The sequence below is a fragment of the Paroedura picta genome, chromosome 8 (assembly GCF_049243985.1).
Source record: "Paroedura picta isolate Pp20150507F chromosome 8, Ppicta_v3.0, whole genome shotgun sequence".
NCBI lineage: Eukaryota > Metazoa > Chordata > Lepidosauria > Squamata > Gekkonidae > Paroedura > Paroedura picta.
In genome coordinates, this window is record NC_135376.1 from 72,920,340 (window position 1) to 72,935,484 (window position 15,145).

Genomic DNA, 15,145 nt, shown 5'->3' on the forward strand with positions numbered 1-15,145 from the left:
TTTGAACTGGAAAGCCTCCATGCAGAAATCCTTACACACTTCTTGACATTGTCTAATCACAACTATATCTTCTACTCTGAATCCAGACAGCTGGAATGACCAGATGATACGGCTTTGGTCACATTCCAGAGTTCTTTCCTGGCAACATTGTTCGCCTGTAAATGTTTCTTTTACAAGTTCATCTTGCAGGAGTATTACATTAGATTCATGTAGCCCCCTTCAAGGATCGCTGCCTTGTTGTGGCAAGGGGGCTTGCGTAGCTCAGTGAAGCTATGAGCTATGCCGTGCAGGGCCACCCAAGACGGACAGGTCATAGCTGAGAGCTCTGACAAAAGGTGATCCACTGGAGAAGGCAATGGCAAACCACTCCAGTATCTTTGCCATGAAAACTCTATGGACAGTTCCAATAGGCATAACGATATGACGCCGGAAGATGAGCCCCTCAGGTCGGAAGGTGTCCAATATGCTACTGGGGATGAGCAGACGGCTAGTACGAGTAGCGCCAGAATGAATGAAGCGGCTGGGCCAAAGCCGAAAGGACGCTCAGTTGTGGAAGTAACTGGTGGCGAAAAGACAGTCCGATGCTGTAAAGATTTTTATTCCATAGGAACCTGGAACGTCAGATCCATGAATCAAGGCAAGCTGGACGTGGTTAAACAAGAAATGAGAAGACTGAACATCGACATTTTAGGAATCAGTGAACTAAAATGGACAGGAATGGGTGAATTTAATTCAGATGACCATCAGGTATACTACTGTGGACAAGAATCTCGCAGAAGAAATGGAGTAGCCTTCATAATCAATAAGAGAGTAGGAAAAGCAGTCTTGGGATACAATCCCCAAAATGACAGAATGATCTCAGTTCGAATCCAAGGCAAACCATTCAACATCACAGTGATCCAGGTCTATGCCCCAACCACTGCTGCTGAAGAGGATGAAGTTGATCAGTTCTATGAAGCCCTACAACACCTTATAGAAGCAACGCCAAAAAATGATGTGCTTATCATCATGGGGGATTGGAATGCTAAAGTAGGAAGCCAAAAGATAACTGGGATAACAGGCAAGTTTGGCCTTGGAGTACAAAATGAAGCAGGGCACAGGCTGGTAGAATTTTGTCAAGAGAATACAATGGTCATAGCAAACACTCTTTTCCAACAACCCAAGAGACGACTCTACACATGGACATCACCAGACGGTCAACACAGAAATCAGATTGACTATGTACTCTGCAGCCAAAGATGGAAAAGTTCTATACAGGCAATAAAAACAAGACCAGGAGCTGATTGTGGTTCAGATCATGAGCTTCTTGTTGCAAAATTTAGGCTTAAATTGAAGAAAGTAGGGAAAAGCACTAGGCCACTCAGGTACGAACTAAATCATATCCCCGACGAATATACAGTAGAGGTGACAAATAGATTTAAGGAATTAGATCTGATAGACAGAGTGCCTGAAGAACTATGGACGGAGGTTCGCGACATTGTACAAGAGGTAGCAACTAAAACCATCCCAAAGAAAAAGAAATGCAAGAAATCAAAATGGCTGTCTGAGGAAGCTTTACAAATAGCTAAGGAGAGAAGGGAAGTGAAAGGCAAGGGAGAAAGAGAAAGATACACCCAATTGAATGCAGAATTCCAGAGAAAAGCTAGAAGAGATAAGAATGCCTTCTTAAATGAACAGTGCAAACAAATAGAAGAAAACAATAGAATGGGGAGGACCAGAGATCTTTTCAAGAAAATTGGAGATATGAAGAGAACGTTTCATGCAAAGATGGGTATGATAAGGGACCAAAATGGTAGGGACCTCACAGAAGCAGAAGAGATTAAGCAAAGGTGGCAAAATTATACAGAAGAACTATACAAGAGCGAGCTTAACATCCCTGATGACCACAGTGGGGTAGTTACTGACCTGGAGCCAGACATACTGGAATGTGAAGTCAAATGGGCCTTAGGAAGTCTGAGCAACAATAAAGCTAGTGGTGGTGACAGCATTCCAGTTGAACTATTCAAAATCTTAAAGGACGATGCAGTAAAAGTGCTACACTCAATATGCCAGCAAATTTGGAAAACTCAGCAATGGCCACAGGATTGGAAAAGGTCAGTTTACATTCCAATCCCAAAGAAGGGCAATGCCAAAGAATGTTCAAACTACCGCACCATTGCACTCATTTCTCATGCTAGCAAAGTTATGCTCAAAATCCTACAAGCTAGGCTCCAGCAATATGTGGACCGAGAACTTCCAGAAGTACAGGCAGGATTTCGAAGAGGTAGAGGAACTAGAGATCAAATTGCCAACATACGCTGGATCATGGAAAAAGCTAGGGAGTTCCAGAAGAACATCTACTTCTGCTTCATTGACTATGCTAAAGCCTTTGATTGTGTGGAGCACAACAAATTGTGGCAAGTTCTTAAAGAGATGGGAATACCAGAGCATCTTATTTGTCTCTTGAGAAATTTATATGCAGGTCAAGAAGCAACAGTGAGAACTGAACATGGAATCACGGATTGGTTCAAAATTGAGAAAGGAGTTCGGCAAGGCTGTATACTGTCGCCTTGCCTATTTAACTTGTATGCGGAGCACATCATGAGAAAGGCGGGATTAGAGGAGTCACCAATTGGGATCAAAATTGCAGGGAGAAATATCAACAACCTCAGATATGCAGATGATACCACTCTAATGGCAGAAAGTGAAGAGGAACTAAAGAGCCTGTTGATGCGGGTGAAGGAGGAGAGTGCAAAAGTTGGCTTGAAACTCAACATCAAGAAAACAAAGATCATGGCAGCCGGCCCTCTCAATTCCTGGCAAATAGATGGGGAAGAAATGGAGATAGTGACAGATTTTATTTTCCTCGGCTCCAAGATCACTGCAGATGGGGACTGCAGCAAAGAAATTAAAAGACGCTTGCTCCTAGGGAGGAAAGCTATGGCAAATCTAGACAGCATCCTAAAAAGCAGAGACATCAGCCTACCAACAAAAGTGCGTTTAGTCAAGGCTATGGTATTCCCAGTTGCAATGTATGGCTGCGAAAGTTGGACCATAAGGAAGGCCGAGCGTCAAAGAATTGAGGCTTTTGAACTCTGGTGCTGGAGAAGACTCTTGCGAGTCCCTTGGACTGCAAGGCGAACAAACCGGTCAGTCCTAGAGGAGATCAGCCCTGACTGCTCTTTAGAAGGCCAGATCCTGAAGATGAAACTCAAATACTTTGGCCACCTCATGAGAAGGAAGGACTCCCTGGAGAAGAGCCTAATGCTGGGAGTGATCGAGGGCAAAAGAAGAAGGGGACGACAGAGAATGAGGTGGATGGATGGAGTCACTGAAGCAGTAGGTGCAAACTTAAAAGGACTCCAGGGAATGGTAGAGGACAGGAAGGCCTGGAGGATCATTGTCCACGGGGTCGCGATGGGTCGGACACGACTTTGCACATAACAACAACAACATTTTGTAGAACTGCTTCTTCAAGGCTATCTTGATTAGTGGGGAGTCCATCCCTGTGATCCCAGCAAATGGCAAAAATTGGAGACTACAGGGAGGCAGGACGCTTACCTCCCAATAGCAAGCAACCAAATCTTTTATACAATTTAATAATTATGACAGTCCCAACCTGGATGACCCAGACTGGCCTGATCTCATCAGATCTCAGAAGCTAAGCAGGGTTGGCCCTGGTTAGTACTTGGATGGGAGACCACAAAGGGGTTGCTCCAGAGAAGCAGGCAGTGGCAAAGCACCTATGTTTGTTTCTTATCTTGAAAACCCTATGGGACTAACGACTGTGATGATGACACTGTCCACCACCAGTGATTATGATGACGGTATAGTTGGATTAAAAATGCACCGGAGACCACATCACAGGACAGACCACAGACTATGAATAAGTGAAGTCATCTACTATCATTATAACTCTTGTGACAAGGTAGTGGAAGTCACAGAAACCATTTGTTTGTTGGACAGGCACTGGAGGGTGCTTTATTTGTGCACTTCCACTAATTTTTCCTGGTGTATATTAGCCTAAAGTGAGTACCCATTTTGTTTGGGGGTAAACGGTAATGACTGGGGAAGGCACTGGCAAACCACCCCGTATTGAGTCTGCCACGAAAACGCTAGAGGGCGTCACCCCAAGGGTCAGACATGACTCGGTGCTTGCACAGGGGATACCTTTACCTTTAAAATAGCTGTATAAGCACCGCAAAATGTTATGAGTAGCCACCTCAATTCCCTCCATGAGAGGAAAAAGTATCTTGGGAGTATTCCCCCTCTCCCAGGAAGCAGCTAGAGGGGACCAAATAGATCCTCCCGCCATTTTATGACCTTGTGAAGTCACTTTTCATTTATAAAACTGCAGTGCAGAATACCCAAGTCTAGTTTGCTCAGAGCTCAGTACACTAGAATTACTGGCAATAACACCATTCGCAAGTATTTCAGTAAACTGCATGTTTTAAGTGTACAAGTCTTTCCTTTACCATCAAAACCCAAAGTGGATTGAAACGACTCATTAAAAATGTAATTGGAATATAAAACCAAGTAAGCCATTTCACACCATTTCTGCAGGTTATCCATGCATGGGAATCCTTAGTTTAAACATGCTTATAAAAGTGACGGACAGCTTATGGCAAGTGTAGGGCAAGGATTCCCAACCAGTGTTCTGTGGAGTTATGTGGCTTTGCCCAGAGGTTCAGATGGCTACTGGCATCTCCAGACCTCAGTGGAGCCCACTTCCCCTCTTGCTCTACAGGCCTAGTCTCGCTCCATAATGGATACGGTAAGTGATTGATGGATTGGCTGGCTCGCTCCCACATCTTACTTCCATAGTCACTTCTCTGAAGGGGCCTGTCACCTCTTCCGGGGTTCCTTGAAGCCTGAAAAACATTTCAGAGGTTCTTCCACAGTCAAAGGGTTGAAAAAAACTGTTGTAGGGTTTCCAAGGTAAGAGATGTTCAGAGGGAGTTGGCCATTGCCTACCTTTGTATAGCAACTCTGGACTAACTTGGTGGTCTCCCATTTAAATACTAACCAGCACTGACTCTGCTTAGCTTCTGAGACCTGATGAGATCAGGTTAGCCTGGGCTGTCCAGGTCAGGGCTAAACATGGTTACGTAAACGTAAATGAGCAATTCCAAGTGTATCATGTTTGTGAATTTCAAGTGCAATGTGTGCGGGGGAAGCAATTAGGCAATTGTGGCACACGTAGGATGAGAGCAAGAAGTCATCTTCGGAGTCCTGACTATCGGAAACATTCTCTATTCCTGTTTGTGAAAATAGTTTTCTGAAAAATAAAACAAAAGTTCAGGTTGTTAAATGAAGTTATATTAAAAATAGTTTTATTCTCCTACTGGTAACACTCACCCAACCTTTTATTCCAATACAATAGATCTGTTGCTAGGCGCTCAGCAGCCGTTCTGTGAGCCAAGAACTCTACTGTCTCAAACCTGCACGGCTTTATTTCTTTCTTCTGAATTAGTCTGGCTTATTATTAAAAACACATTGTCTAATTCTTTTCTTAAAATATTGTTATTGAAATTGTGCTTCCTGATCCAGAAAGAGACTTTCTGTGATGTTTTAGTGCAAAAAATGGGTTTTTTTTGTGTGTGTCAGCTTCTAGATGTAGTTCCCCTAGTACCCAAGAGTGTATCCACTGAAGCAGATGATGAGTCGATTGCCTAGTTGGAGAATGAACTGAATCCAGACATTGATTTCACCTTCTCTGTCTTAACAAGTAATCAATCGTTTAAAAGCTGGCGGTATTAAACATCTTTTTGGCAGAGTATTTATAGGGTACATACCTACCTCATTGCTATATGAGAGGGTATGGAGCCATGGACTTTTCCCCATAAAGTTTTAAATCAGAGAAGATTCCCATTCTTTTTCTTTTCGGATCCCCCCCTAAATATATTGCATGGAATGTACTCTATGGCAGGAATTCCTAACCAGGGTGTAGTCTGCATGGGGCTTTTTACCCAGTCCTAGCTCCAATGAATATCTGCCGTCTACACTGAATTCGATTTCCATTTTGATTTTGGGCACTTTAAATTTTCCTTCTGCAACATGCATGATTGATAAGGAATGACCGTACCTTTCCCACATAATATCCATAAGTGGATATAACTCTCAATATTTGAAAAACCGGCATCAGGAAGTGTGCATATTTTTGCTTTTTTCGAATTAACTCCCTTCTCCATGCCTTGTAGCAAAGCAGTCTTTCCTGACTGGCCAGAGCATCAGTTCAAAGACTTCCTGGTTACCAATTGCAAGGCTTGTTTTAAAGTGACTGTGCTCCAGAAGCCCTAACTTCTCTCAGCAGAGATTTGCCTCTTGGATTTATTCCCCCTCCTCTGCTGTCTCCAATCCTCTCCCCACTCCTCATTCAAGAAAAGAAAGAAAGAGACTCCTGCTGCGCTTGGCACCCTTCCCCGTTTTGAGCTTCCCCAATCAAGTGCAGAACACTTTCTCTTTCAATGGGGGGGGGGGGAGAGGAAGACCTGAGTTCAAATTGATCTGAATTCAGCAGTATCCACAATGGAAAAAACAAAGTAAGTGCAGAATCAGCTTGGGTCACCCTAGGGTGTCACAAAAGTTCCCCTGGTCTGTTCTGAAAGTGGCCTGTTCTGAAAGTTTGAATGACAGCTGAAGTCACTAGAGCCCAATTTGTAGCTGTGGGGATGGGTAGCTGGGCAGGAAGTATCCTTGTGCTCATGCCACAGCATGGCTGGGTGGGGCCCAACAGCCTCCCTCAGTGCCCACTAACTAGAGTCGGCTTGTCCCTGGAAAAGGTCTGGTGTGTCATGAAACAAGGATGGCCTGAGGGCTGTTGCGTATAGGAAGGAGGGGATGTAGGAAGGGGCTAAGCGTGTACATCTAGGGGAAGTAGCCAAGATTGCTCTGAGTGTCGCTGTGGAAGAGCCAGCTAGACTGAGTGCTGAACCATCATGCTAGTGAGCAGCAAAGGTCAGCGTTAGCTGCCAGCTGGGCTGCTTGTCGCAGATCTGCTGCACCGATCTACCTGCTGGACAGAAGTCAAGCATGGGGAATTTCTCTCTCTCTCTCTCCCTCTCTTTCTCTTTCCTAGAGAGGTATAACATCACTGGATTTTCTTCAGAAATGGGGTTACCCTGTTTCCATTGGCTGCCCCCTGCGTTCCTGCGCACTATTTCTGATCTCAGACTCTGAGCAGAGGCAGTAATATTGTTAGTCTGCTCCAACTTTGATTCCAGGGCTACAAAGATCAGTTCCCCTGGATCAGTTGTCCCGGTGCTGTCGAAAGGTTAAAAGTGCAATGATGAATCAGCTTTCAAGACTGCTAATTGGTGGACCAGCACACTTCAGTCTCTTCCTCTGTGTTTGTGGTTCTCATTTGGGTGCATGGCCGTGTTCTCATTTCTTAAGTAACTGGTATTAAGGAAAATATGCTCAAAATGAACAAACAAATGTCTACAATTTTTGTTTTCTTTTTTTGGACAGTGATGGTGGAGTGGTTGTCCCAAAGCAAAACCTTCTGCCATCCAAAGAACATGGCTTCTTCTGTTGTGCTTAAATTTGTTCTGTCCCTCAGAATTGCCAAGCTTCAAAAAAAGAACAGGAACAGGAATTAATGAGAGGGGGTTCTGCAGATCTTTGTAGGAGACAAGAGCAGGATCTAAAAGACCAATTAGCACATTCTGAATTTTCTGCTGCTCATTAGTTGTGTGAATGTCATCTCTTTATAAAACAGAATATAAAATAATAATCACAAAGTGGCAGGTATGCTTAACACTTTCTTAGTGATCTTGCTTTTGCTGTAAATCTTCTGGAATGTTTTGTGAGTCTGGATACTTATAGCTCTTTAAACCCCATTAAGTAGCCTTTTAAGGCAATTAGCCTGTGTGTGGCAATTATACTTCTACAGGTTGGAAGCCATGACAGATCACTGTGTGTGTGAGGAACAAACAAACAGGAAATTCCTGTCCTGCTGAGCACTAAGGCTAGATGGACTTCAGATATCCCTTGCTACAACATTATTATTATGGCTACTATGCTAAGATCAGAGCTAGGTGAACACGGAGATCAAGATGAATTGGAGTGATACAATTTAGGCACAGGGTATTACTTCTTGATCCCCTAAAATATTTGGGAGAGGGCTTTAAAGGGGAACAACAAGTCAGAAAAACAGATTTCTAATAAGGTTGCCAACTGCCCGGAGAGGCCAAATGTTTGCCAAGTGATATTATCTACCTTCCTGCCATGAAAAGTTTCTGTTTCCCATTTCCACACATTAAGCGTCTACTACAGGGATCAAATGGTTTCTTCTCTGGGCCTGCTGGGAACCCTGATTTCCCACTATGCATCCACCAAGCCAAATGTCAACCTCAACGCAGGGTGGTATCAGCTGTTAGGAGCACTCCTGCTTTGCAATTTGAAGAACTCTTGCAGGGACACAATTAGGATTGCTGAAAGTATTTTTCCTCTCACCCAAAGTAATCCCTCTATCAAGACATTTTTTTTTAACTTCAAAGTGATCAGGGCACTTAAAAGCACACAATAACCTTTGATGGCAAGGCGGGAGATGTTAGGATCAAATGAGGTGGAGGAGGGATTCATATTCTGGAAAGGAATGATTTGAAGGTACAAACGCACATGGTGATACTACAGGAGTCAAAGATCAATTCAGCTGGAGAAAATGGCTACTTTAGTATGTAGACTCTGTGGCATTATACCCTGTGGATGTCCCTCCCCTCCCCAAACTCCACCTTCCTCAGGCTCCACCCCCCAAATATCCAGGTATTTTCCAATCTGAAGCTGGCAATCCTATGTGATGAAGCCACACACACTCTCAGCTCAACTACCTCACAGGGTTGTTGTGAGGATAAAATGGGGGAGGGGAGAATGTTATGAGTGGCTTTGGGTTCCCAATTAGTGAGAAAAATGAGGTGCAAATAAAATAAATGGAGGTTGTATGTCAGAGGAGGAGGATCTTTTTGGAATCTTTAATTTTTCCTTAAAAACCTCAATAACACTCAGGTTTGGTGGGCGTGACAGGAGAATCACTCCCAGAACATCAAGCTCCCTCTTTGAGGGCTCAGAATAGACTGGCCTGATGGAATGCAGATGTGGAAGGGAAAGTGGTTGCTTTTCCTAGATATTTTGAAATTTAATATCTCTCAAGATGCTATGTGGCCCCGATAAAGTATTTTGCATACAAGATGATCTGTGATTGTACACAGTCTCTCTCACTCACAGATTCATGTTCATAGCTTCAATGACTCTCTGCTGAATTTACAAATTGTCAATTATTCTCCCTGAATGATGCCTCTGAAATGTACTAACTTTTTTTGATTGAGCACCCTCTCCTCTTTTTGTCACAAAATTACCATCAAGTTTTGGAGTAGATTCCAGTGGGTAGCTGTGTTGGTCTGAAGCAGCAGAACAAATTTACAGTCCAGTGGCACCTTTAAGACCAACAGAGTTTTATTCTGGGTATGATCTTTCATGTACATGCACACTTCCTGGACATTGTATTTGAGGAAGTCTGTGTGCACATGAAAGCTCATACCTTGGATAAAACTTTGTTGGTCTTAAAGGTGCCATTGGACTTATAGGTTTGAGAGTAGTCTTGCAAAGATCTTTTGCACAAGTACTAAAGAAAAAAGTTTGTATGATGTAATTCTGCCATTTATAATGTTAGTGTTGATTTTTGTTGTTTGATTTGGGAGAAGTCTGATAAAGCCCTGCTACCTTGATCATGTATAAAATGTATATGTGTGTATATATATGTATATTTGTCTGCTGTCCATCTGTTACTTATCACTTGGTTTTATTTGAAACCTGTGGTAAAACTTTTCAACATTTCTCAGAGCGGATTGGCATCACTTTCAGGATTCAGGATTCCTCAGGAAGTGACATCATGCAACCATTTATGGATTTTTTAGAATATTATTTTTCTCATACAGGCCACGGGTGTGGCAGTGAGAAACAGGAAATGGGGAGGGCGGGGTGATCAACCTGGCGAGAAGATGGCAGCTCTAGCACTAGCTGCTCAGGCCAAATGCGTGAAGAGCCACAGCAGTAACAAACCAGCTGTCCTCCCTGCCCACACTCAGCTGCCACTGCAAACTTGCTTTTGCTTCTCTAGAAGAGGAGGGGGATGGACCTGGATGTAGGGCCTTTCCAAGGCCATTTCTGCCTCCCAGCCCACTTCTGGTGCCAGACAAAATGGTCAGTTGTGCCACATGCACTAAGTACTTACTGAATTCACTGGAATGTCAAGTAAAATACCAGAGATCCCATTCAAGATTTCCCTTACATGATACAGAATTTACAATTTTTAAATAAAGGTTTAGAAGAATAACTGTGTGTATTTAGGGAGGAGGGGACTGACTGAAAGAAAATTCTCTGTGTAACAGTAAGCCCATTGATTTTTTTTTCATAACACTAAGCAGTACGTTGAATATTCTGCTAAAGCTACGCAAAAGACTTACTGGCATTGTACCTAAATGGATAGCTGCAGCCACAGTATGAGTAATGTCTGCATGTTTCTGTCTTGTAAAGTCATCTCCTTTTGTCAGAGGGAGTTCTCAATGAGAAACAAAGGCCCTGGCTCTTCCTGGTTCAATAGCTGCCATATCTTTATATCCACTATCTGTCGTCTCTGTTCAGCAGTGGTGGGTAGTAGTAATGCTATTAGAAGCGGAGAAGTTCAGGCTGTGTAAGCCTGTGAACGTAATGATGAAAAACAGCTTCTGAACCATTGTTGCTCCTTTGAAAACAGTGAGAGCTATGAACCATTTTGGGGGAGAGAGGGGAAACCATGGCAAGTGGCAGAGATTGGGCAAATGCTGAGCAGTCCAGGAGCCAGCGTAGTATAGTAGTTAAAAGCGGTGGCTTATGATGTGGAGAGTCAAGTTTGATTCCCTGCTCCTCCACATGCAGCCAGCTGGGTGACCTTGGGCCTGTCACAGCCCTGATAGCGCTGTTCTGCCTGAGCAGTCCTGTCAGAGCTCTCTCAGCCTCACCCACCTCACAGGGTGCCTGTTGTGGGGAGAAGAAGGGAAGGCGATTGTAAGCCTCTTCACTACTTCCTTCAGGTAGTGAAAAGCACGGTATAAACACCAACTCTTCTACTATTGATTGGGCTAAGTTTCTCTTCATGCTGGAACCCTAAGAAAGTCAAAAGCAAATCTCTCTTGGAGTCCATCAAACTTCCTCAGCATAAAATGAGATACTTTTCTCCATCCTCAAGTTCTTTGTGTTTTGTAAATGCATATTGCAGGGCATGGTATTCTTTCTGTGCTGGTCTCTGTCAAGGTCAGAACGGCACAAGAAGAGCAATATACAGGATGGCCAGGGAAGGATTAGGACAGGGGTAGTCAAACTGCGGCCCTCCAGATGTCCATGGACTACAATTCCCATGAGCCCCTGCCAGCAAATGCTGGTAGGGGCTCATGGGAATTGTAGTCCATTGACATTTGGAGGGCCGCAGTTTGACTACCCCTGGATTAGGACCTCTCACTGCACAGAGTGCAAAATCCGGGCAGTTGGCAACCTTAAACCATAAAAAATGAAACAACTTCTTCCACCCAACCATTCCCGAGAGGACCCACTCAGCTGAGACTGAAATGCCAGGCCACATTGGTGGGCCCCAGCTCCCACCCACCTCCAAGTCCCAAAGTAGCCCAGCAATCTACTCCACTGGCCAAGCCTGGGGCCAGGGTACCCCCAACCCACCTACCTGCCCACAGTAAAAAAGACACACTACCTATCAATGCTGTGCTGCAGCCAAAGGATTTACACAGCACTTAGTCATAACCGCAGGTACAATTCCTTTCAAGAATTTGGGTGCTGATAGCAGTGGCATTGGCACTGTTTTTTCTTAACTCAGCCCATTCCCACCATCAGAGGCAAGTAGTCTGAAGGGATATATCAGCTTTCTTGCAGCTAGGCCTTTCCCTACATGGTTTACTACCAGCCTCAGTATAAGGATTCATGGGGCCCATAGTCCCAGAGCCAGTTTGGCCTTAGCAGAGCACAACTGGCCCTGTTACTTGTGCTGCAACAGCAGGGCATCCTTCCCAGGGATAATTGGAACTTTGGAAGCAACCAACAGCTTCTTTTTCCATTTTTGTGGTCCACAAGCTGAATGGTCCCTAACAATCATTGTGTGGAGACCCCTTAACTGTACAGCACTTGGGGCCCCTGGAACCACGGGGCCCATAGCATGTGCTGCATGTTCCACTAGAATAAACTGCCTCTATTTACTACTCTTACAGTGCAGAATAAGAGCCTCTTGTGGTGCAGCAGAAATGTTGTCTGGGAGTTCAATCTCAGCAGCCGGCTCAAGGTTGACTCAGCCTTCCATCCTTCCAAGGTTGGTAAAATGACTCGGTGCTTGCACAGGGGATACCTTTACCTTACAGTGCAGAATCCTGCTCAAGTCTACTCAGTGGGTTTACTCACAGGAAAAAAATATCTTTAGGATTGCACTATACATTATGTGGAAATGCCCAGGTACTCATTATTATTTGGGAAACCGCGCCTCTCTATATAGTGCTACTAGGGAATATAGACATCTGAACTCAAGAAGTAATTAATTTTATTGATTCTTTGTGTTTGTCAATGATGGGGGAAATATAAATTATTTTTGTTCATTTATTTATTAGACTTTTATCTAATCGCTGCTGGCACAGTCAGCTTCAAATTAAAAAGATACCTTGTTCCAAATTTTTGTTTGACTTTACAATGCCTCGGATAGCAAACAAATGCATGGCTCAAAGAGATGTGTACAACTGGTGATCCACCACACGGAAGATGGACTACCAAGAGCCAGCTTGGTGTAGTGGTAGGAGTGTGGACTTCTAATCTGGGGAGACGGGTTTGATTCCGTGCTCTTCCACATGCAACCAGCTGGGTGACCTTGGGCTCGCCATGGCACTGAGAAAACTGCTTTGACCAAGCAGGAATATCAGGGCTCTCTCAGCCTCACCCACCTCACAGGGTGTCTGTTGTGGGGAGAGGAATTGGAAGGTGATTGTAAGCCGCTTTGAGACTCCTTCGGGTAGAGCAAAGCTGCATATAAGAACCAACTTTCTTCTTCTTCATACATGTCTGGTGGACTAGGCTGAGCTGGATGACTCAAATGTTGTGCAAACTTGAACCTGAGTAATGTTTCAAGGCTGAAGATTGTGTGCCTATACTATATAGGATCACTTCAGCTTGGACAAGTATTCATCAAGATCATTCCCTGGAAACACATTTCATAATAATAATACGGACCTTCTAGAAATGTAAGGGCATATAGATATTCATAAGAGAAGGGGTGGGGGAGATCTCTGCTTATCCCTTTCTCCCATGCAGGACCAACATTGCACCCTGTTCTGTCTTGAGGGTTTGTTGATTCTCAGGAACAACATTTTTTGTGAACTCACTGGGCTGGGGGTGGGGAATGAGGGCAATTGACCAAAAATCACAGCTCCTTCACAAAAAATGTAAATGCCCTTAAATATTTGGAATTGCATGGTTGACACAGGCCTTTTCTTGTGACACTGACATACATAGAGCTTTTCCGGATTAAGATGATATCCTTTTCTGAGTTTGTTGCCTCCGGTGATTTTAGATAGCTGTCCTTTCTTGTGTCTCTTTGCCGTGTTCATTATCCGTAGAATGTAATATACAGCAAATTAAGCCAGCAGGCCCTGCTTCTGTTATTTGATTAACTTGACCTATTAAGATCAGAACTGAACACAAAATATCAAGTACAAAAAGTAGAATTTTGAAGGTGTGCATGTACTACTTGCAGTGTACAAGATTATTCTCTGAGGGGCAATTAGCAAAGAGATCTTATACCATGTAAGTCCTAAAATAACAATGGGTCTTGATATTGTTTTCCCAAACTAGGTCAACGACAGGCTGACTTCATTGGGGGCTAGAAAAGATTTCAGCAGGTGACAAACTAGTTCTTACTAACCAGCTTACATACATATAGTTATATGCTTCTCTCTCTCTCTCTCTCTCTCTCACACACACACACACACACACACACAAACACACACACACACAAACACACCTACTTCATATGATGGTGGTTGTGAGCATAAAACGAAGGTAGGGAGAACAAGGTTGAAAGCTACTTTTGGTCCCCTCTGGAAAGAGAAGTGTCATATAAGTATTAAATTCATGATACCCATCTGTCACCTCAGCTAGAATAATTCCTCAGAACTGTATACAATCAAAAATCTTTTCTGAGGGTGTGTGGGCATGCTAACACTCTGAAAAACAAAAACAAAATGGCTGTCCTAATTCATGCAGCCAGCCTATTCACAGAATATGGCAGTGCTGCTTTTTATAACTAAATATGGTCAGCAATTTTATCAAGTCTGTTTGATTGAGACGTCTCAGTGTTCTTTTATGTTAACAGCCCAACAGGACCAAAGTGTTGCATGTTAGCATTCAAGAAGTTTTGCAACACTTGCTCCAAAACACTGAAACCATTTCTGGATAGAAAAGGAAAACAGTGTTTAAAAATAATAATGCAATTATGTGGCACTTTGAAAGATGTCTCTCTAAATACAAAAAGGAAAGAAATAAGTTGTCTTGAAAGCAGTGCAGTTCTTTCCTTGTATACATTCCAAGGATCAGGATACAAGTATCTTGGATTGTGTGCTATAATGAAGACACCATAACTTTATTTTGCTTAAAGAATCTATAGCAGGGGCAGACGAACTGTGGCTCTCCAGATGTCCATTATGCTAGCCAGGGCTCATAGGAATTGTAGTCCAGAGAGCCACAGATTGGCCACCTGTATTCTAGAGCAGTGGTCCCCAACCTTTTTATCACCAGAGACCACTCAACACCGGGGACCACTCAACGCCTTTTACTGAGGCCCGGTGGGGGGGGGGTAGTTTACTCCTCTACTCTCAACCACTGCCCTAACGCTCTCTGACCGCTATGGTAATGTTTAAACATCCCTTCAAAATAAGATACAGACACGCCACAACAATGAACATAAGAAACATTTTATTTTCATGGAAATTTTAACTCATGACAATGACAAATCAATGGGAACCCTGAGCTTGTTTCTCTGCAACGAGATAGTCCCATCTGGGAGTGATGGGAGACAATGACACCCGAAGTGTGTTGTAAAGGGGGGGGGGAGAAGGCGTCCTTCGGGGCCCGCCTCCAATTAGTC